Raw genomic sequence first — 22,223 nt, 5'->3', positions numbered from 1 at the left:
AATGACTAAAAAATTAAACAGAGTATGAATATAAAAATTACCCTGCTTATTTGAAATTTCTTATTTATGTAACATCAAACTATTGGACAATCAATATGGAATTTTCTTCCTGATTGCTTTGAAGTTTTGCTTCTGCGCTTCATGCATTTTCCTGTGTTCCCCTACATCAGAGGTAAAGTACTATGGCCCCTTTATGACTTATGGACTTCAACTCCCAGAATTCCTGAGCTAGCATAGCTGCACTACATGAAGGCAAGCTAATGACAATACAATGTTCAGAACTAGCATGGATCGAATGCAATACCACCAAAACCAAAAATAATTACAATTAGATTTGTCACATTAATTAGATGAAAGTGTCCAGAGAGCCTGGTTAAATGGCCAACGCTCACACACTGATGATTGAAAGAGGATGGAAAATATTTGGACTCTCACCAGAGCAAATTCTATTCCTGGGTTCTGCCACCTAACAGAATGGTTATTGTTAAGTTGACATAAAACATATAATTTGGATCTCAAAGTTTTGGTTTAAAAGAGAAGCATCTTCCATACTGTGACATCAGCTGACATACAGTATATATCCCATTGAAGACTTTTGGAAAAATAAGTTACCGTATTTATCGGCGTATAACACGCACAGGCGTATAACACGCATCTTCATTTTAAGAGGGAAATTTCACCCCCACTCCCACCCCACGCGCGCGCTTCAATCCACAGTGTCCCATTCTGCCTGCCTGCCTGCCTGCCTTAGTTTCTGGTTGTTTGGGAGCAGCTTCGGCTGAGAATAATAACTATTCGCCTCTTTTACTCAGCCGAAGCTGTTCCGATTCAACCATTAACGAAGGCAGGCAGGCAGGCAGAACGGAGCACTGCGGGCGGGCGGGCGGGCGGACGGGGTGGGGAGAAAGGCGACAGGAAAAGCCCCCCGCTTCTTTGAAGCAGTTTCTTCCTGTGCTGGTGGAGGAGCGAGAGAGCGACTGAGAGAGCTGACCCAGAGAGAAGGACAGGCTTCGGTTGCTTCCTCCCTCCCCTTCTTTCATTTGTGTCCTTGATCCCCGATCCCAGCAGCATTCACCGAAGGCTTCTTAACATTATATCGGCGTATAACACGCATACATCATTTGCCCCCTATTTTCAGGGGGAAAAAAGTGCGTGTTATACGCCGATAAATACGGTATATGGTTTTAATTAGTGTGTTTTCTTTTATTCCTTTAATATTGTTTTGTTATGAATTATAGATATGGTTTTGATCTAAAAAATATGACTACACTTGGTATAAGATGTCATCTCCCAAATGTACTTTGTTTGGACTTCAGTTTTCACAAACACTAAAAAAAATGGTCTCTAGGCAAAATGTTGAGGCATATGGTATAGTTGCTTTTTATTGAAATTTAAGAAACATGATTTGATTAACTTTCATATAATAATTTAGAGTGCAGGTTTTAGACATACTAATGCAGAAAGTCATGTACTATAACCTAATTACCCAAGTTCACAGAGATTTAAAAGGATAACTGGCAATTAGAGGTGAGCATTACCAACAATTACGACATAGCAATATTTCACATATTGTACTATTCGAACTTCAAAAGTGGAATGAATGGTACATAGTGGTTAATACTTTGTAACAACTATAGTATTAATGCAAAGCAGCAATGGAAAATTGTAAAATGTTTTGGGAAAAATTCCTGCTAAATAAATACTGACTTTTTCATTTTACTAGCATAGCTGCATCATTTTAATATATCTAGAAGCACAACTGAACTTAGACTCTCACCCTATCTAGATTGAAAATGTTTCATTTTCTCAGCATTCTGTAAGATATGCCAAGTTCTGGAGTACAAAATTAATGCCCTTGTTATAGAAAATGTAAAGATAAATTGTCACAGCAATTGTATCAACCACAGCATTTGGCTCCAGGGAGTTGCTGCTTTAATTTGAGCAGATTCCAAGAAGGTGAGAGATGGGTCTGGATGAAAAACAAGCTATCGTTCCTCTTAACTCCAGGACTACATTAAATTAAAAGAATATATTGAATATGTGTAGTTGATGCTAGCATTCCTTCCATGCTCATTAAAAAAAATCATTTACTTGGCAAACACATGCAACTTTATAAAAATATTGAGAGTTGGTTCCTGCAAAAATAAGACATAATACTGATATCACATTGTAGCACAATCAGTCATTTTTATGACCATCAAAAATTAAATCCAGCAACTTGTAGAACCAAGAAATTATCTTGCTCCATTTGTAGAATAAAGGCTCTTGCGTTGGAAAGAAGCTGTTTAGAAATTTTTCTATTAAGCCCCTTAGGGTATAAATGGCCCCCGGGCTTACAAAATGGCCGCTCACCTCGTGGTGGAAGGCTTGAATCCAAGATGGTCACTGACTACAGGAAAACAGGCTCCAAGATCGAAGAATCGCTCCTTAGGCTATACAGAGCCCCGAAAGAAGTCAGCAAGGGAAAAAACACAGCAACCAGCCACACTATCAGCTGGCTTGTGCTCTTATAAGTTTGCTGATCATTTTTACGATCGCTCCAAACCGCAGGCATGGGGGAGGTCTGCAGACGCTGCCCAGCTTGCCTGCACAGAGCTCTGTAATGCTGCTCCCAACATTGCAGGAGAGAGAGCCCTGTTCTCCTGGAAGAGCAGCTGGCTTGGGAGCTGCTTGAAGCAAGGAAAAAAGTACTGAAGATCGCTGTGAGTTCTGTCTAACAGAACACTTTCAGAGACACAGCTACTGACTGAAAGGAGCTGAGTCAAAAGCTGGGGTCTCTCCCAGGGGCTGGCTTTTATATCTTAGTACAGACTCAGGTAAATGACATCATAGGAAGGAGTCAACCCATCCTATGCTCTCTCGCAGCATGGAGGAGAATGCAGATATTTTGCAAAAACAGGATCAGCAAGGGCCTGAAGTCATCATTGAAACACCAGGAGTACTCAATGCCAGGCAGCAAGAACTGAAAACTAAAATCTTGGCACACGCTGCAACAAATGCAGAAAGAAGAAGGCTTCCAACATTGAAGACTGTGCCTAGAAAATATTTGGTACCATTGATGATAGATGCGAACTATGCACTTGCAGCAGTCCAGATAACATCAACTGAACAAACAAATCAGCTTTCCTACAGTACAGTCATAGTCACAGAAGAATTCAAGTAACAGGGGATTCAACAGCGGCAGTCCCTAGAAAATCGACTGGAAAACCGCAGTGGAAAATCAGGTTGGAGTTGAAAATCAAGAGCCTGCGAGGAGAAGCAAGCAACTTGAAGCATTTACAGGAGAAAAAGCTGAAGAACAGCAAGATCAAGAAACATCTGATAAAAAAATATGGGCTCAGCACAAGAAAAGTTGACGAAGCATTGGAAATTGTGAAGCAGCAGATAACAGCAACAGCAAGAAAAATTGAAAGATATGAAGCCAGAGTCATCCAGTACAAACAAAATCAATTGTTCCAATCAGACCAAAGATGGTTCTATCAGAGTATGAATCAGACAGGGGATATGAAAATTGAAAAACCTGAAAAAATGGCAACTACTCAGTTTTGGAAAGACCTATGGGAGACTGAGAAATGTTACAACAAAAATGCTGGGTGGATCAGAGACGTAGAGACAAAATTCTCCAAGAACAAAATGGACCAATTGGAAATAACTACTGAAATGATAAGCAACAGGGTGAAAAAAGTCAAGAACTGGACATCGCCTGGCAATGATCAACTGCATGGCTTTTGGCTCAAATACCTAAACAGCCTGTATGGGAAAATGGCCGAACAATTCAAGGAGATGCTGCAGACAGGAAACATCAGTGAATGGTTAACAACTGGGAAAACCTTCTTGATACAGAAGGATCCAGCAAAAGGGGCAACACCTGCAAATTACAGGCCAATAACGTGTCTGCCAACCATGTTCAAGCTGCTGACCAGCATCATAGCTGACAGGATCCAGGACTACCTAGAAGCAAATAACATCTTGCCAGTAGAGCAGAAAGGAAACAAATGAGGAAGCAGAGGCACAAAAGATCAGCTCCTGATCAACAAAATGATTTTAGAGAACTGCAAAAGCCAAAAAAACAAATCTGCATACAACTTGGATTGACTACAAGAAAGCATTTGATTCACTACCGCACAGCTGGATCATCAAGTGCCTGGATGTCATCAGAATATGCAAGTGCATTGGTACTTTCACTGCAAATGCGATGAAGCACTGGAAAACAGAACTGTTTATTGGAAGTGAAAGCTATGGACTGGTCAACATCAAAAGAGGGATTTTCCAGGGTGATTCTTTGTCACCTCTGCTGTTCCTCATCGCCATGACCCCCCTGCCAACAATTTTACAGAAAACTAACCTGGGTTATCAAACTGCTAAAAATTCACAGAAAATCTCTCACCTGCTATACATGGATGATCTGAAGTTATACGGAAAATCAGAAATTGAAATCCAGTCACTGACCAGTACAGTTCGATTTTTCAGCACTGACATCAGCATGGAGTTTGGCCTGGACAAATGTGCCACAGTGGCACTGAAAAGGGGAAGATCATAGAAAGTGATGGAATTGAAATGCCCAATGGACAAACCTTCAAATGCCACGAACCCGAAGCCTACAAATACCTGGGCATACTGCATCTGGATAATATCCAGCACGGGCAAGTAAAAAATGTGATCAGCAAAGAATACACACAAAGGGTCAGAAAACTTCTAAAAATCGAACTGAATGGTGGTAACATCATCAAGGCTATAAATACCTGGGCCATACCTGTCATCAGATATACTGCTGGGATCATAAACTGGACACAGGCAGAGCTGGACAGCTTGGATAGGAAAACAAGAAAACTGATGACCATACATTATGCGCTGCACCCGCGTAGTGATGTCAACAGGCTATATTTGCCCAGAAAAGCAGGTGGCAGAGGATTTTTGCAAGTGAAGCAGACAGTCAAAGAAGAGAAGCATGCTTTGGCAGATTATATGAAAGACAGTGTTGAACCAGCTTTGATGGAGGTCAACGAGAGGAAGCTGCTCAAAGTGCAGCAAACCAAGAATCAATATAGAAAAACAGTGATGCAAAATCGGGCTGACAGCTGGTGTAACAAAGCACTGCATGGATAGTTCCTTGAAAAGATCCAAGGAAAAGTAGATAAGGAAAAGACCTGATTATGACTGACCAACGGAACACTGAAGAAAGAAACAGAAGGCCTGATTCTTGCAGCCCAAGAACAAGCCATCAGAACAAATGTAATCAAAGCCAGAATAGAAAAATCTGCTGGTGACCCCAAATGCAGACTCTGCAAAGAAGCGGATGAAACTATTGATCACATACTGAGCTGTTGCAAGACAATAGCTCAGACTGATTACAAACAACATCACAACACAGTCTTTCAGATGGTCCACTGGAACTTGTGTCACAACTACCATCTGCCTGTAGCAAAGAGCTGGTGAGATCATAAGCCTGAAAAAATGGTCGAAAATGAGCATGCAAAACTACTGTGGGATTTCCGAATACGGACTGACAAAGTTTTAGAACACAATACCCCAGATATCACGATTGTGGAGAAGAAAAAAGTGTGGATCGTCGACATTGCCATACCTGGTCACAGCAGAATCAACGAGAAACAACTTGAAAAAGTCACCAGATATCAGGACTTGAGAATTGAACTGCAGAGACTCTGGCATAAACCAGTGCAGGTGGTTCCAGTGGTAATCGGGACACTGGGTGCTGTGCCTAAAGACCTAGGCAAGCACTTAAAAACAACTGGCGCTGCTGACAAGATCACCATTGGTCAGCTGCAGAAGGCTACCTTACTGGGATCTGCTCGCATAATCCACCGATACATCACAAAGTCCTAAACACTTGGAAAGTGTTTGACTAGTGATTTATGATACGAAACCCAGCATGATTATCTCGTTTTCTGTATAAACTGTCATTTTTGTGTATAATAATAATAATAATAATAATAATAATAATAATAACAATAACAATAACAACAACAACAACAACAACAACAACAACAATTCTTCATCCTCTTTCCAGAACAATTCCATCATCAAGGCTGGAGCTATAAGACTGATAATTATGCTGGAGCCATTCTACATACTAAGTAATAGTACTACCGACATTGTGAATAATTACCTCATATATAAAAATTAAGATGAAATATGTGAAAGTCAAGACAAGATCTCTTTCACAGAGATTGAGAGAAATGTTCAAATGTTGTTCTTTGGAAGCTTACCAGGGTTCAGATCAGAAGATCAGTGATGATAAACAGATCTTGTACTTTATCACTAAATGTCTTCCCCCAAGGTATAAAAATCCTGCCTGTTTTCTGTAGTGCATTCCTGTACACAATGCATTCCCAGGAAAAACAATGTAGGTCCAATAGTCATGGCCAATTTTCCACATGTATTATCATGAGATGATTTGCAAAGTTTAAAAAATTTCTATGAAGCTATAGAGTTGGGTATCAACTGCCATAACATAACTTTACATTTTATTTTGTAGATGCAGATGAATGAAAACTGCATGGAGTTTTATAACCTCTTTATTCAGGCAAATAAAATATCGGGTGTCTCACGGGTACCAGTGATGCTCCTTTCAATCCTTTCAACCTGGAAATGCCTCTGATGCTTCTGATTCTAACGGGGCAGGAGGTAAATAAAATATTCCCCTTAATTACAAAAGTTGACTAAAAATCTGTAAATTTGTTCCATTCCACTGGAATTTTATATGTTTCAACATCCCTGATTTTGCTGGAAAAACAAAGATGTTGTTTTCAAACTATAACAACCTTACCTATTACATTTGCATGAAATCTGTTAAACTTTACCATCTAAACTACTCATTAATCATAATTTAAGGAGGGATAAATCAGTCCTATCACTCATATTCATGAAAAACTGTTTTTTTAAATGCACATACACAAATATACAAAATATATGTCAATATGTCCAACATTTATTATATTCATATCTTACCTTTTCTTTACAGCCAAAAACATTTACAGAGATTATGTTCCATTTATCAAATCAACAATCCTCTGAGAAACTGAAATCGAATGCCTTAGTTACCATAGTTCAGATGAAATGCTATTATAGTTCAGATGAAAGGCTATTCTCCTTGAATCTGTCCAGTATCTTTTTAAATGAATATCATCACCACTTCCTGTGATCATAAATTGCATAGATTAAATTATATTCTCTGTAGAGTGTTTTGTCTATTCTAAATCTCCTTTCCCTCAGTGCCATTAGGTAATCCCTGACTCCAGTGCTTTGCAAGATAAAAAAATATTTTCCCTGCCCACTACCTCAAAGGCTCATATGGTTTTATCCACCTCAATCATTACTTTTCTCAAGCTAAAAGAATAAGCAGTTTTCTAGCCCTTTCTTGTGGAGATTCTATTCAAGTTCTTAATACATTTCATTTGGTTGCCATCTTCTGCATTTTCCAATTTTTATTTTATCATTTACAAATGTGCTGATAGAACAGCACTATTCCTTATGCATGCCTATTTCTTCTAGTCTTTCTGCTTATGATGCCTAGCATGAAATTTTCTTTTTCTCCCCCAGTTGATGCTATCCACTGTGACATCTCTGGAGATTCTTAATCATCTCAAGGGTGTCAAACTGGTGGCCTGCTGGCTGGATGCATCACGCACAGGCCACACCCACCCCAGTTCCGCAAAGAGAAAAACATCGCAAAATGTCATGTGACAGCAACGTGACACTGCAAGTTTGACATCCGTGATCCAGATCATGGTTGTTCCAAAGGTGCTTTTCAAAAGGCAACTGAACTTTCTTGGTTTTTCCTTGAAAACTGAACTGAAGCTGAACTGAAGAAACTTCTTCGATGAGAAGCGAAATGTTTTCATGGAAAAAACAAGAAAGTCCAGTTGCCTTTTGAAAAGCACCTTTGGGATATTTATTGTGACCCTAATTATTTTACTTTGTTACTGAGTTGCAAACAAGCAACTCAGTTACATGAATATAATATATGCATCATTATACACTTTGATAAACTGAACTTTGCTAAACAGGTAGTTCACCATCCATTTTAAAGAGATCCTTTTGGGGTTCCTCATAACCACTTTAAGTTTTTATCACTCAGAATAGTTTAGTATCATGTATAAATCCAGCCAGTAAACTGATTACCACAAATAAATCAGTTAGAACATCAGTCCAATGCAGATTTTTGAAGGACTCTGTGGTTTACTTTCCTCCTCTGAAAACAATTCCTTATTTATTCTACTCTTTGTTCTGTTTTCTAAACAATGCTGGTTAAAAGAATTACATTTTTATGCCATAATCACTGAATTTTCTCAAGAATCTTTGTTAAGACTTTTGAAAAGTCAAGTATACATTTGAGTAGGACATTTTCACTCATCTCTCTATTGACCTCTAAGGGTTCTACAAGGACTGTAGAACTTTAGACTTATGCTTAGCATTATACCTTAACCTTTGCACTAGACTGAATTTTCCCCCATTTTAATTGAATAAGGCTATCGTTATTAGAATATCCGAAAAAAATCAAAACAATATTTGGAAACATAAAATGTGTTGAATGACTCAGTTATGATTAGGAAAATAGTCTAAGGAAAACAAAGTAAGACATTTTTTCTCAAAATAGCAGATAGATTTCCTTAAGCCTCCTTTGGGTTTCTTGCAGAGGTGGTATTCAGCAGCTTCTGACCAATTCTGGAGAACCGGTAACGAAAATTTTGAGTAATTCGGAGAACCGGCAAATACCACATCTGACTGGAGATTTTACAGTATCCTTCCCCTGCCACACCCACCAAGCCACGCCCACAGAATCGGTAGTAAAAAAAATTGAATCCCACCACTGGTATTGATTCAGTGACTCAGTGAGGTTTCTAGATCTTGCTAGCTATGAAATCTTCCAATGGTGTATATTCCATCTGTTTAAACTATATGATAATAATCTACCTTCTCTTCTGATCTTGAAAGTTCAAATTTCATTATTAATTTTGAGGTAAGATAAATTAGCTCAATTTTGTCCTATTTCTATTTTGGTACTGAGGGGCTTTTCCAATTTAATTTTGTACCTTAGAAGTTTACTAGGAAGCAGTCACATTATTTGCAATGAGTCATGACAATAAAATCTGTTTTCTGAAGAATGAACAATATCTATTCATACTTACTTTGTCTTTTAAATTGACCTTTGATTTACAAGGCAGAATTTCATCTGGAGTGGAAAGTCTGATTGATTTCTTCACTGTAATTACTTGCCCTGATTATTATTCAAAACCAATTTCCTGGGAAGGAAATTATAGGATTTTCATTGTCCTATAAATATTTCCATAGCATACCTGTTCAAAACAATTACATATAGTAATACTCTATACAGCTAATTCAACACTGTAATTAATATTACAGGGTTATTTTTTAAAAATATGAAAGGGGATGGTAGCTTAAGAACAGATATCTAAGAGTAAAAACTATTCTAATTATTCTGTCATGCAGGCTTTGCTTTCAGTGGTTGATAGAAAAGCATTCCGATTTTGAGAATTTAGGCACCGAAACCATGAGCCATTATATACTAATATTTGACAGCAAAAACCTATGTCAAAACATACTTTATAAACAGAATTATCTAAAATAATATTAATCCTCTAAAATCTCATTTAGCAGCAATTACTATTCAAAAAATAAAATGGTAATGATACCAAAAGCAGCATTTCCCAGATTTTTCTACCGAAATTTTATAGAAATATATTTCTATCACACTATAATGGCTAAGAAAAAGAGAAGTTGCAATTTCTAAATCATCAGTATTAAGTGTCACAGAATTTGAGAATCTGATATTGTATTGATCTTACAAAATATTTTTATGCAAACAGAAACACATACATACAGCCAAACACTATTTTGTTTGTCTAGCTGACTTATAGCGACTGGCTAAAAGATTGATATCATATCAAGAATCAAATTATTAGCATATGGACCTATTTTAGAAGGTAGTATTGTCATAAAAAGACAATGGTGCTATCAAAAACATTGAGCAATTGAATTCTGGATAAACTATGAGGTTAGAAAAATGAATCTATAGTTTCTATTCAATTTAACTTGATAATGTCTCTGAACGTCTAACATTTGGAGCACACATGGCCACATGAAAAAAAGGTCAGGGAATATGCCTACTATGAATTTTTTGAAAATTGGTTCTATCAGAATGATAGCTCACCTGAGAGAGAGAGAGATACAGATATTAAATTATGTCATATTCACATCCAGCACTTTACATGACATCACAACTGCTGCAGAAACCAAGTAAAATCTTATACATGGGAAGTTTAAAAATATAACATCTGTATCTCTATTCTGAGATAAGATGAATGGTGATCACCATTCTGAAGACCTCTGTGTATTCTTTTTTTATCTGAGTACCTTCTAATGCTAATGCACTGTATACAATCAATTAAGTGTGAAGGTCTATAAGGGCAATTTGGAAGAGGGTTTAAGTCCATAGAATAACTGATGATTCCCAATAAGGATGAATCCAATAATGTGGCAATTCCTTGTAGTAAATGTAATTGAAATTAGCATGCATATGTGTATTTAAAAACCATTTTAAACAAAACTTTATATATTTAATGAAGAGATTGAAAGACCTTAAAAATTGGTGATGTATATAAAAACCTACATTAAAATCTACATTAAAATATGTATGTTAGAAAAAATAAGATTAACAGTAGAACAGAATATCGGCAGAAAAATATTAATTATATGGAGGAAAACATTGTAAAGAATGCATATAAAAACCCACAATGCTGCATTTCATTTACTATTTTATGTTCAAAAAGTATTTTATAGCCTGAAAAACATTGTCGCTATTACATGCATTTATAATATTTAAAAAACTACAATTTTTCTATAGTTCATTACTGCTTCTGTTACCCTTTAAAAACATAGGTTAATACACAGAAGGGAGGGGTTTTTTTTCCTTTTAAAAGCTCTTGGTCTTCCTAAGAATGCTTAGCCTTTGTGAAAAACAATATAGGAATAGAAATGAATTTTTCCCACAATTCCTCTATTCATATGTTCAATTAAAACACACAAAATGGGGGGGGGGACAATTTCACGTATGCTCATAGCAGCAAACATGTAGAAAAAAATGCAAATGCAAGAAAATGAAACATACATTATTTAAACTTCACAACTACAACATTTTATTTCCGTGCTGGGTCCTTTATAAAAGAAAAATTAGTATAGCGTTATATCTCTCCTTTTTCATCATTGCAATTGTACAAAATAGTGATAAGCATAAAATATTAGTAAAATCATTTTGGAATCTGATGTGATTAAAATATACTCAAAATACACAGTTCTAATTTTATAAAATGTGGACACTTGGATTATCTTTATAATTGAGAATGTTAATCTATTTTTCACTAAAAATAAGTCAGACAAATTTTCTAGACAAAGATCCGTTTAGGAATGAGGATAACATTTTTTTTCTTCCTGCCTACCTTAGCAGTCAGCCTTCTGGAATTTTATTATTGTCTACTACATATTTAATGAATCTGGGGTAATTACTTACCAGCAACAAGGTATTATTCTGACTTGTTGCAAATGATTATTTATTTGTTCAATTTGTTTGACTTGCAGCAGTGGTCAGTGCAAATAAAAGTGCTTTGAATCAAAGGTGAAAGCAAATAAATAATAGTTCAATATGCTTGCTTTCCTTTCCCATTTTTGGATTAAGTATGTTTTTCCCCTCCTAATTAATCTTTTCTTAATGGAAAATCACATGTCTAACTTAGCTTATAAAAAGATGTCAGGCAGAATTGTCTTGTTTCCTCTGGATGTGTTCATGTTCTTGCCATGGGGGAAATATTTCATTCAATTCTCAACCATATTATTTAATAAACAAATCGCACATGTCAGTCAAACACCACTGATGTACGTCATGTAGAAACAGTTCTAAAGAAGCACAGGCCAAGTAAGAGCAAACAGATGTTTGTAATCCAGCCAGGGTGCTAATGGGAGCAACATGGCAAGTCTTCAGAAGCAAAAGGTATCGCATCCTGAATCAGCCAGCCTGTGAGCTGCAGGAGCAACCGCTTAACTTTGTAATCTAAAGAACATTCCTTTCTGTTTTAAAATGTTAGTTCAATATTTTAAAACATAATAATGCAGGAAGAAAAAGAAAGGAAAAGCAGGAAAAGCGTCAAGTAATTAGGGAACAAACAAATGTATAAGCACAATAAACTTGAATAAGAAATTCAAAATGTCATATTCAAATCTCTTTCTTAGACTCAAAGTTCTTTGAAGTATTTTTGAGTCCAGCAAGAACTTGTCAATCTGCCAAGAGTTAACATCTAACTGCAAAAACTATAGGGAGAAAAGCAAGAGGAGCAAATTTCAAATTGAACACCCCGGCCCCATGATACCACACAAACATACATAAGTTTATAGTGATTCTCATTTAATCATTCTGGAAAGCCACTAGATTCAGTGGGCATCTCTGCTTAAGGCACAAACTGGCACCAAAATGTTTGCTTTAAATGATAATTACTCAATTAAAAACACACAAGAGTACAGGATACATAGATAAGTGCTGGTTTTTGAAAAAAATGTTTAGATTTCAAGAGTAAGTGAATAAGGGAACAACACATAAGCTGTTCCAAAAAAGAGCTCCTTGTGGGGAAAAAAATCATTATGAAAGGAACTAGCAAGCCAACGGGGAGGTGGAGTTAGGGAGGAAGAGAGAGAGAGAATAGCCTCACACTCTTAAAATAATTTACTCTAAAAATTCTACATATAATCAATTCTTCCCTGATTTCTTTGTTCTTGCACAATTGATGTGGGCATCCTGCTTTTAAGTAATCTCAAAAGAATGAAACACCCAGCAAACCCATCCTTTATCTTTTAACCTCAAAGAGATACAATCATCTTAATAAAACTAGACAAGGGCAAATCACTTACGAACAGGAATATGCTGCTGATCCAACAGACATCTTTAGATTTCACACTTCTGAATGTACCCCTTGTAACTTCTGAAGACAGACAATTTACTTCTCTAGCGTACAGAGAAAAGAACCTATTGATTGATTGATTGATTGATTTTAATTTATTTGATTTGTCAATCGCTTACAAGATAACAGGTATAAGTATTAACATAGTTTTGAATACATGAGATGGATACGTATAAAAAAAATAAAAAGAAACAATAGGATTGGTATGCTTATGCATGCCCCCTACAGACCTCTTAGGAAAGGGGTGAGGTCAATAGTAGACAGAGGATTTATTTGTTGAGATTTGAAGTTGCCATTTGTTTGACCATTCTGATACATAGTCGAGGTCTTTTTGAAGGGTAGCAGTATTGTCTGTGGTGTTGAATAGCTTTACATCATCAGCGAAGAGAACACAGTTGCTCTTGATATGATTACAGAGGTCATTTATGTAGAGTATGAAGAGAGTTGGTCCTAGAATGCTGCCTTGGGGGACACCACTGTTGATAGGTACAGAATTTGATAGGACGCTCCCAATTTTGACCATTTGTTGTCTGTTTGACAGGAATGCTTATAGTGGCTAGAAACCAGGAGACTGGGTTCTAGTTCCACCTTAGCCACAAAGCCAGCTGGATGACCTTGGACTGGTCACTCTTTCCCTCAGCTCTGTGAAGGAGACATTGACAAATCACTGTTGAAATCTTTCCAATATTTAGAATGCAGTGAACATTCCACACGCAATGCAATAGAACATAGAAAAATTTGGGTTCTACATCACTTCGAAAACATATATGGGCATCCTTTGCTTCATAATTATAAGAAATAACCTGTTGGGTACAAACAGCTAGTTCAGTGCAAGCTAAGGTTTGTTTTCAAATTGTACTTGTTTTATACCTTCCCCTATTATTTCCTAATTTAAATCATTTTGGAATCCTGTTTATAGGAAACTCCCACAAAGACCACAAAGAATGTATTCTCTGAGCCCAGTGGTAGAGTAGGTTTTCTTAATGTCAGAAAGAAAAGCCTTCGACTCCATTTGATTAAAGCAAATGGTTGTTTTACTGAGAGTGTTGGTTGCAGTAAAGTCAAGCTCTGAAATTACTGGGCTCACTGGATACAAAAATAAGATGTAAGTTTGCCTCCATCCCATCCCTGCCCCCATGACCAGTCAGTTTCCAGCCAACCGGAGCTTGCCAAGATGTTTTGAGAACACTGAGATGTTTGGGGGGGTCATCCGCATATTTCTCAGGATGCCTGGCCATGGGTTGCTGATACAAACAGGATCCGGCTGCTCTGGTCCTTATCACCTGTCACCCCCCTCCTGATTTCCTATCATACAAACCTTTATTGCCCTTTCATCCTTCCCCCTTTTCATCCTCCCCCTCCTTTTTTGATGGCCTGTGAGGCACCAAGCAGGGGCAGGCAAAGCTGACATTTCGCTTCTCATCCAAGAAGCTTCTTCAGATCTGACTGGATGGTGGGGAATGGAAGGATTTATATTCCTTGCAGGCAGCTGTTAATTTGTATTCTTTTAGAGAGTCATTGAGGCCACTTGGAGATTTGTCTGTGACCTCAGGGTCACCTGAGTAGTGCAAATGGATGTGGAACCTTCTTGTGACTGTTGAAAGAACTATGTTGTGAAGCTGTCCTTTCTGCAGGACACAACACAGTCATTTCAGCACCTTTAGGACAACCATTTAGGACACTTTAGGACACTTTAGGACACTTTAGGACAACTGAGAATCTCCATAGACATTCTGAAAGCAAGCTGTTCCACTGGTCAATTGTCCTCACTGTTAGGAAGTGTCTCCTTCATTCCATGCTGTTTCTCTCCTTGATTAGTTTCCATCCATTGTTTCTTGTCTTGCTTTCTGGTGCTTCGGAAAAGAAGTTGACCCCCTCTTCTTTGTAGAAGAAACTCAAAATACTGGAATCCAAATACTGTAATACTGCCATCATGTCACACCTAGTCTTTCTTTTCTCTAGACTGGCCATACCCCAAAACTGTAAACATTCTTCATATGTTTTTGTCTCTAGGCCCTTAATCATCTTAGTTGCTCTTCTTTGCACTTTTTTTCCAAAGTCTCAACATCTTTTTTGTTAATGTGCTGACCAAAACTAGATGCAGTGATTTTGATTCTATGTCTTTCTTTATACAACCAAGCTTTTTTGGCTGTTGCCACACGCTGCTGGCTCATGTTTAAGTGATTGTCCATTAAGACTCCAAGGTCCCTCTCACAGTTACTGTTTTTGAGCGAGGTTTCATCTAATCTGTACTTTTGTACCTTTGTACCTTTTCCTGCCTAGGTGTAAAGCATTACTTTTATCCACATTAAATTTCATGTTGTTGGATAAGACCATTTTTCAAGTCTGTCAAGATCTTTTTTGAATCTGAGCTTATCTTCTGGGGTGTTGGCTGTTCCTGCTAGCTTAGCATCATATGCAATTTATGAAGATATTGAAGACTACTGGGCCTAAGACAGAATCTTGTGGTACCTCACTGCTTCCTCCCCTCCATGTATAGTACCATTAAGCACTTCTCGTTAAGTAGGGTTTGTCAGCCAGTTACAAATCCATTTGGTGGTGATGCTGTCTATTCCACATTTTTATATTTTACCAAATAGGTTGTGATCTACTTTCTCAAGTACCTTTCTGAAGTATACTATGCTGAAGTATACTATGTCCACAGCATTCATTGCTTTACTAATTTAGTCACTTTGTCAAAGAATGAAATAAGATTGGTTTGGCATAATTTGTTTTTAACAAACCTGTGCTGGCTACCAGATATAACTTTATTTGTTTCTAGATTTTCGCAGATCTGTTTTTTTATTCTATTTTTTCAATATCTTCCCATGTTAGACTGATTGGTTGGTAGTTTCCTGGGTCTGTTTTTTCCCCTTTTTTGAAGATGGGAACCACATCAGCTCTTTCCTAATCCTCTGGTAGTTTCCCGATGCTCCAGGTTTTTTTTTAAAGATATGGTACAATGGTTCTGAGATAATGTCTACCAGCTTCTTCGGAACTCAGATGTAATCTATTAGGTGATGGATTTATATTCATCAAGGTCAGACAGGTGTTTCTTACTATTTTCTTATTTTAATGTTTATTTCTAGTCTGTCTTTTACAGTTATGTTTTTTGGTAGGTTGGGCTATAGTTTCTTTTTGCATAAAGACTGATACAAAGAATGAGTTAAGCAGCTCTGCTTTCCCTCTATTGCCTGTTACCTCCTTGGCATTTTCTCTCCTTAATGGATGGTCCAACTGTTTCCTTGACTTTTTTCCGTCTTCATTCTGAGACTTTGCTTTCCTGACTTCATCTTTGCAGATTCAGGCTATTTGCTGATTTAATTATTCTGATAATAATTAAATATGACTTGTTCCTGTGAACTGTTGCCAACTGGCAAATAGATAAAAGTACCCAGTATCAGAGATTAGGACTGTGCTCCAACTCCCACAAATCTTCAATTCAGTGCCAAATTTGGCTCCTCCTTGTGGTACAATGAAGATGACATTGGATATGATGTCCACAGTTCAGAATGTTTTACTGTGCTCCCTCATTCAGAAAGACAGTGATAAGGTGGAAAACATGGCACCTATGTATCTGTTCATGACTTGATGGTTATAGGATCATGGAAGAGTATAAGTTCCTGTTTAGACAGTTTTGCTTTGTCATCAGGATTATCACTATTTGTTCCAATTTCAGCACCTTGCTGATGGGAGAACAGTTGTGAGAGCCTCTTTCCTTCAACCATTTGTATATTTCAATGCTACTTTCCCATCCTTAAAAGTGGTACAAGGTAAAATATTTCTAATCTCTAGCCTGGGTAGCATCATAAGGTAAGAAAAAATATGATTAAATCTGTTCCCTATGTTTTGCCTCCAATGCCAATTCCAATCTATGCATGATAAGATAGCATTCTTTGTTACCAACAGCCCTTCCCTGCACTCCTGTGCTTCCGTAGGCTGCAGTGTTTCCTGAACTGAGCATCCGGTCAAAATGACATGCATAAACATACACAGAAATCCCTTAAACCATGGGTGGAATTGGCCACAAATATTCATCACTATCCTATCGAATATCTTCTGCAAACTTCATTCTGAATTACAATGAACATTTTAAAAAAAGCAGAATGGAAAAGAGTCTATTTTGCAAATCCTTGCACTGATTCTTATTAAATTTAACATGATCCATCCCTTAAGTTCTGTCTAGCTTTCCTATACATATCATGCTGTTCTGATTAAAACTCATGGGGATTTTATAGAACAGATTTTAGGAAATCTGGCTCAAAAGTTCTTATACCAATTTCTAATTACATTTGGATTACTTTCTTTATACAGTTCTAACTTCCATGGAAACATCTATCCCATCAAGCATTGCTTTGAATGAAGCACAATGCTGGGAACATACAATCTGAGCATTTTCTTTTCCACTTTCAAGCTATTCCTTATCAGTTCTCTTTCTGATAGGGTACTAATGTCTTAGTTATAATTTATTGTGAATTTATTACTGGACCATTATGTTTCTTGAAAGTATCTTAGCAAAATTCATATTGTAAAATATGGTGTAGAAAGTGAAAACCAAATTATTTCCACTATAGTACCCAACAATTTGGATTGATTTTGAATGGACTGAATTATATCTTAAGATAGATGTCTAATCATGAAGTACATCAGGTAGCCTGAGTTGAAATATGAAGTTACAATCAAATATCCTTTTGGGAGTCATGGATATTACTTTCTTTTCCCTTCAGCCTTGCCTTACTTCTAGACAACTATAAATCTGTACATAAATGTATACATGAGTTATGAAATTCTTTGTCACTATCTCTGTATTTAATACATTTAAGGAAAAGGCAAATCATAGCACTTGTGATAAAAATACAGTACAATCTTCAAAATTAGTATTTTCTTCCATAAATTGTTTCAGAAACATTGAGAAATGTCAGTTGTGTTAAACTGATCTTATTTTTAAAATATATTGCTGAGTAGAATGGAGTGAAGCGATATGGTCTACATGGTAGTGGTGCTATTTATTAAATGTTTCTGGCTGCCCAATTCACACATGACGACCATATAACATTAAAAATCAACAATATAAAAACCCCGGAAATCCCCAACTATTGCGGCAGTGACAAATATCATCACAGAAGCCACTTGATTGGTTACAAATCAACATGAAGTTTCCAGGCCCACTGACAGAACTATTTCTTCAGACCATTCCAAAAAAGGACCAAGGAGAGGGCCAACATTATTTCCAAGGAAGTGATGTTCCAAAGAAGAGAACCACTTCAGAGAATGTTCCTCTTCCTATGTCCCTTGAGGTATACTTAATAGGTGGGACCCATAACATCCCATTCTCCAGTAACCCAGGGGTGTCAAACTCATGGTCCGCAGGCCCCACCCCCGCCCAGTTTAGAAAAAGAGAAAAAAGTGCCAATACGTCACGTGACACTGCCGTAACAACGCGAGTTTGACACTCTTGCACTAGCCAGATAGATGTAACTGGGGAGAGACTGGGAGATATCTTGGACCCAAGCCAAGCAAGGCTTTAAAGGTAATAACCTGCAACTTGAATTGCACCTGGAAGCAAATCAACAACTCCTGCAGAAGTTATAGATATACAAATCTGGATTTGTGCAGAACTGTGCATGCTAATGCATTTTCGATGGACTGAATCTTTGGGATACTCATCAAGAGCAGATCCATGCAGAGCTCATTACAGTTCATCTGAGAACTGACCAGGGCATAGGTGATTGTGAGAAGGGTCCATTGTCCATGAATGGACATAGTTGGTGCACAACATGCAGTTGTGCAAAGGCATTTCAGGTCATGATGCCACCAATTCCTTAAATAGGAGCAAATTGCCACGTATATAATAGTTTTATCTGTATAAGATTTTGCCTAAAAATGAATATGATCACAAACATATGAATACCATATACTGTCAGGTAATAGTTTCTTTAATCAATATAAATGTGACAAATGACTTTTGTAAATGAAAGAAAGCTGCAGAAAAAGAAATAAGCAACTCATGCTTCATTTTGTCAGGATTTTCAACCAAACAGATAAGACAATGCCTTCCTCCAGAGGAAGTTTCAAGATTTTGCAACTTTCAAAAATATAATTGTTCCAGGCTAAACTGGTGATGGAATGAAAAAAATTTCAATGTACTTCAAGGAATAAGAAAGAAGCCACCAAAACTGTTTAAACTATCTTAATTTCTAGACCACTTAAGACACCTAGTGGTTAAAAACTGTGTCCCAGAAAAAAACTACACATAAAAAATTCACTTCAGTACATAAATGGCAAGTTGATACTATCTTCATTTTATTTATATTCCATCGTTTTTTGTCTGTAACACTACGCATCAAATCAAAACATATAATGCATCAAAATATATGTATGCATACACACGTCCACACACAGAAAAACTCAACAGCAGTTCAAATACTCAATTTGAACAATGGCACCTAAAAATAGTAGTCAGTATATAACAAATCAATATTAATTAAATTACAGTTCCCACCTCCAAGTACTGAAAGACCAGAAAATTGCTTGTTAATGAAGAGCAGATTTAAGAAAAGATTAGACTAAACTAAGTGCTAAAACTATAAACAATTGAGTTCTTGTCTCATTTTTCTTGGAACACTAAAGTTGGGAGCTCTACCATATCTGAGTCAAGGCACTTCACAACCACAGAACATTATTATTCTAATAAAGCAGCAACTTCCAGGAAAGGCTAAAAGCTGTCTGTATATGTACCAAGTTTTGGCTTGTTCAGTACCATTTAATATGTAACTGCCATCATTTACTGTAACCATTATCTGCAATGTGAAGAATGCTATGATTTCAATTTAAAAAAACCACTATCATACTTCAAACAACTTTTAAGGATATTTTAACTATGTCTTCAACATATTTAGGCTACTCTCATTCAAATTTATGAGGGGGGGGCACTGATGAAATGCTTATAAGTACAGCTGCATAACTTAGATACAAGCGGCTAAGGAGTGTGTAGGAGCAATCTGCCTTTACTGTGATCTCAATTACAGCCCTCCACATTTTTAATGCTTTAATGAAAAGCTAAGAGAAGCAATAATAAAGGAACTCCTCCCATGGGACTTCAGATGATAAAGGCTGGGCAATGGAGTTGGGCAGTCTACAGAGGGATGGAGAGATGCCTTATACCAAAAAAAGAAGCAAGACAAACAACAGTATTCTCTGCCAGATCAAGGCAATAAGCTACACCACAGCATACTCAAGGCCTTCACCTAAAGACTTTCTTAAGCACACACAAAAAAACATTCAGAGAATCATAAGTCCCATTTGCAAAAGAAGAAAAGTTTCAGAAATCAGAAGACAGATTTTGAAACCCAATCATATTGTTAATGCAAATGGATGTATATCTTCCAACCTACGGTCCTAACATCCTCGTCTTTGGTAGATGATACCAGCAAATTTGATTCCCCATTTCTCTCCTACATTCCAGGATTTCCAATTGTCCAGTTTCTTTTAATAACTCAAATCTTCCCTACTGAGTATATATTAGATCTATCCTTACACTTCACCCAACAGTGGCACTGGAGGCAACTTCCTTAGGGAGGTTTTCCAGGAGCAAAGTGCTGACACTTAAAATTACACTTCCGATGGTCACATGCCTCTATGGAAAAAGTGACCAGGACATGTAGTAACATCATGTTCTCCAAAACCCCTTGTACATTCAATATAATGTTAGTCCTTTCCCCATTCCAAGGAATGGTGAATTTGATATTTTAAGTCACAAAATCTTTTAGACACAGAGTGATCCTATCTGAGATTTGCATCCTAACTTCTGGGTAGTTTAATATATCATTGTCTTTCCACAACATTTTCCTTACACACCATACAATAGGTTAAAAAGAAAAAAAGAGATGCTAGATTCAAATGCTTTGGGTCAAACTCATTATATGAAATGAGTTTTTATAACTATCTCATTATAATATTCTATGGCTGCCAAGTAACCCAATTGCCAAAATGCTGGCAGGCAGCAATCAGCAGAAGTAGCCTGCAGTACTGCATTCTAACCACTGCCCACCACAGCTTATCCTAACAAATCTTACTTTTTGCAAAAGAATTAACGAATTGTACGTTCTATAATTGCTTCCTTCAGTTTCAATAGTCAAATCCCCAAAGAAAGTAAAAATGTGTTCCTTCAAAATATCCATCTTTTATGGAAAGGGACAAAAGGTATTTCATTTCAGAATTAAAATTCATACACGTGTTCTGGAATATTGTCGGTATGCTAAAACCTCTGAAAAGGCAATGCACTTTTTAAAAATGTTCAATTCAAAACTCTGGAGAAAGGAACCCCTGAGATGAATGGAGAGTGTTCCATCCTTACCCTTTTTATTTCATGTGTTTAACATTACTCGGATTCTGTTTCCAAGACAACGCATTTGTAAAAAAAAAAAAAAAAAAGTTCTCAGAATTCAAAATCAAAAGACGAAGCCCGTGTGAAACCTGCAACTCTCCCTCGACTTGTCTCATCTTACCGTCTTCTCCCCCTGCTCCCGCCAAGCGGCATCTCTTCTACATCTGCTGAGAGGAAGTTCGCCATCTCTTTTGAGGAGAAAAGTGCAAGCAACAGACGAAGCAGAAGCACATGCACCGTACAAGAAACCAGAGCGACGAACTCTGCCCGTAACTGCTGCTCCGCAGCTGAATCCACTCTAAATTGTAAGAAATGATTCCCAGGCGCTCCTAAAACAAATTCTGATTTTCCCTTCCGCTTTGAAAAGAAATAAAGAATGTTTAGGAATGTCAATATCTTACCCTGATCTCCATTGTTTATTATGCCCCCGGATTCCCTTTTTCTGAATAAAAACGGAAAGTTACTAGCTTGTTCAGGCAGAAAGGAGGCTTCCTGCTTGCACGCCGGCTTTACGTGGTTCCTCTTAGGAGCAGCTTAGCGTTGTAGACTGTAGTGAGTTCGGCTCAGGAAATTCTGCTCTGTCCAACCTAACAATCACTCCCACTCTGGAGGGTGTGAGCTCTTACTTGTCTCTCCAGGCAGCTTAAACACCAGCCAGGCTGTTTTAAGTCTAATGGAGAGAAGAACCAGAAATTTAACTCTAAAAATGCCAAATGGTTTAATATGCAATTTGGACAAGAGCCCCTGTAAAGTGATATTGCTTTAAATGTACCCCTCCATCATATTTTTTGGATAAATTTGGTATTCCTGTTTGATTTTCTGATTCAATAGCCAATATTCAATCTTCATTG

The 22,223-nt window shown here is 37.2% G+C and overlaps 1 protein-coding gene across 1 annotated transcript in view; it reads right to left on the bottom strand.

Moving 5' to 3' along the window:
* Positions 1–22,010, bottom strand: part of MID1 (midline 1) — a 227,499-nt gene extending 205,489 nt beyond the window's left edge. Inside the window, exon 1 of the mRNA XM_026666914.2 lies at positions 21,774–22,010. The gene's annotated coding sequence lies outside the window, so the exon portion shown is untranslated. The remainder of the gene's footprint in view (positions 1–21,773) is intronic.
* Between the last annotated feature and the right edge of the window lie 213 nt (positions 22,011–22,223).

Source organism: Notechis scutatus, chromosome 5 (genome assembly GCF_049901735.1).
Source record: "Notechis scutatus isolate UNSWTSFEM ecotype Mainland chromosome 5, rNotScu1.2, whole genome shotgun sequence".
Classification (NCBI taxonomy): Eukaryota; Metazoa; Chordata; class Lepidosauria; order Squamata; family Elapidae; genus Notechis; species Notechis scutatus.
Note: the sequence above shows the minus strand (reverse complement) of the source record. Positions and strands in the feature narration are given on the sequence as shown.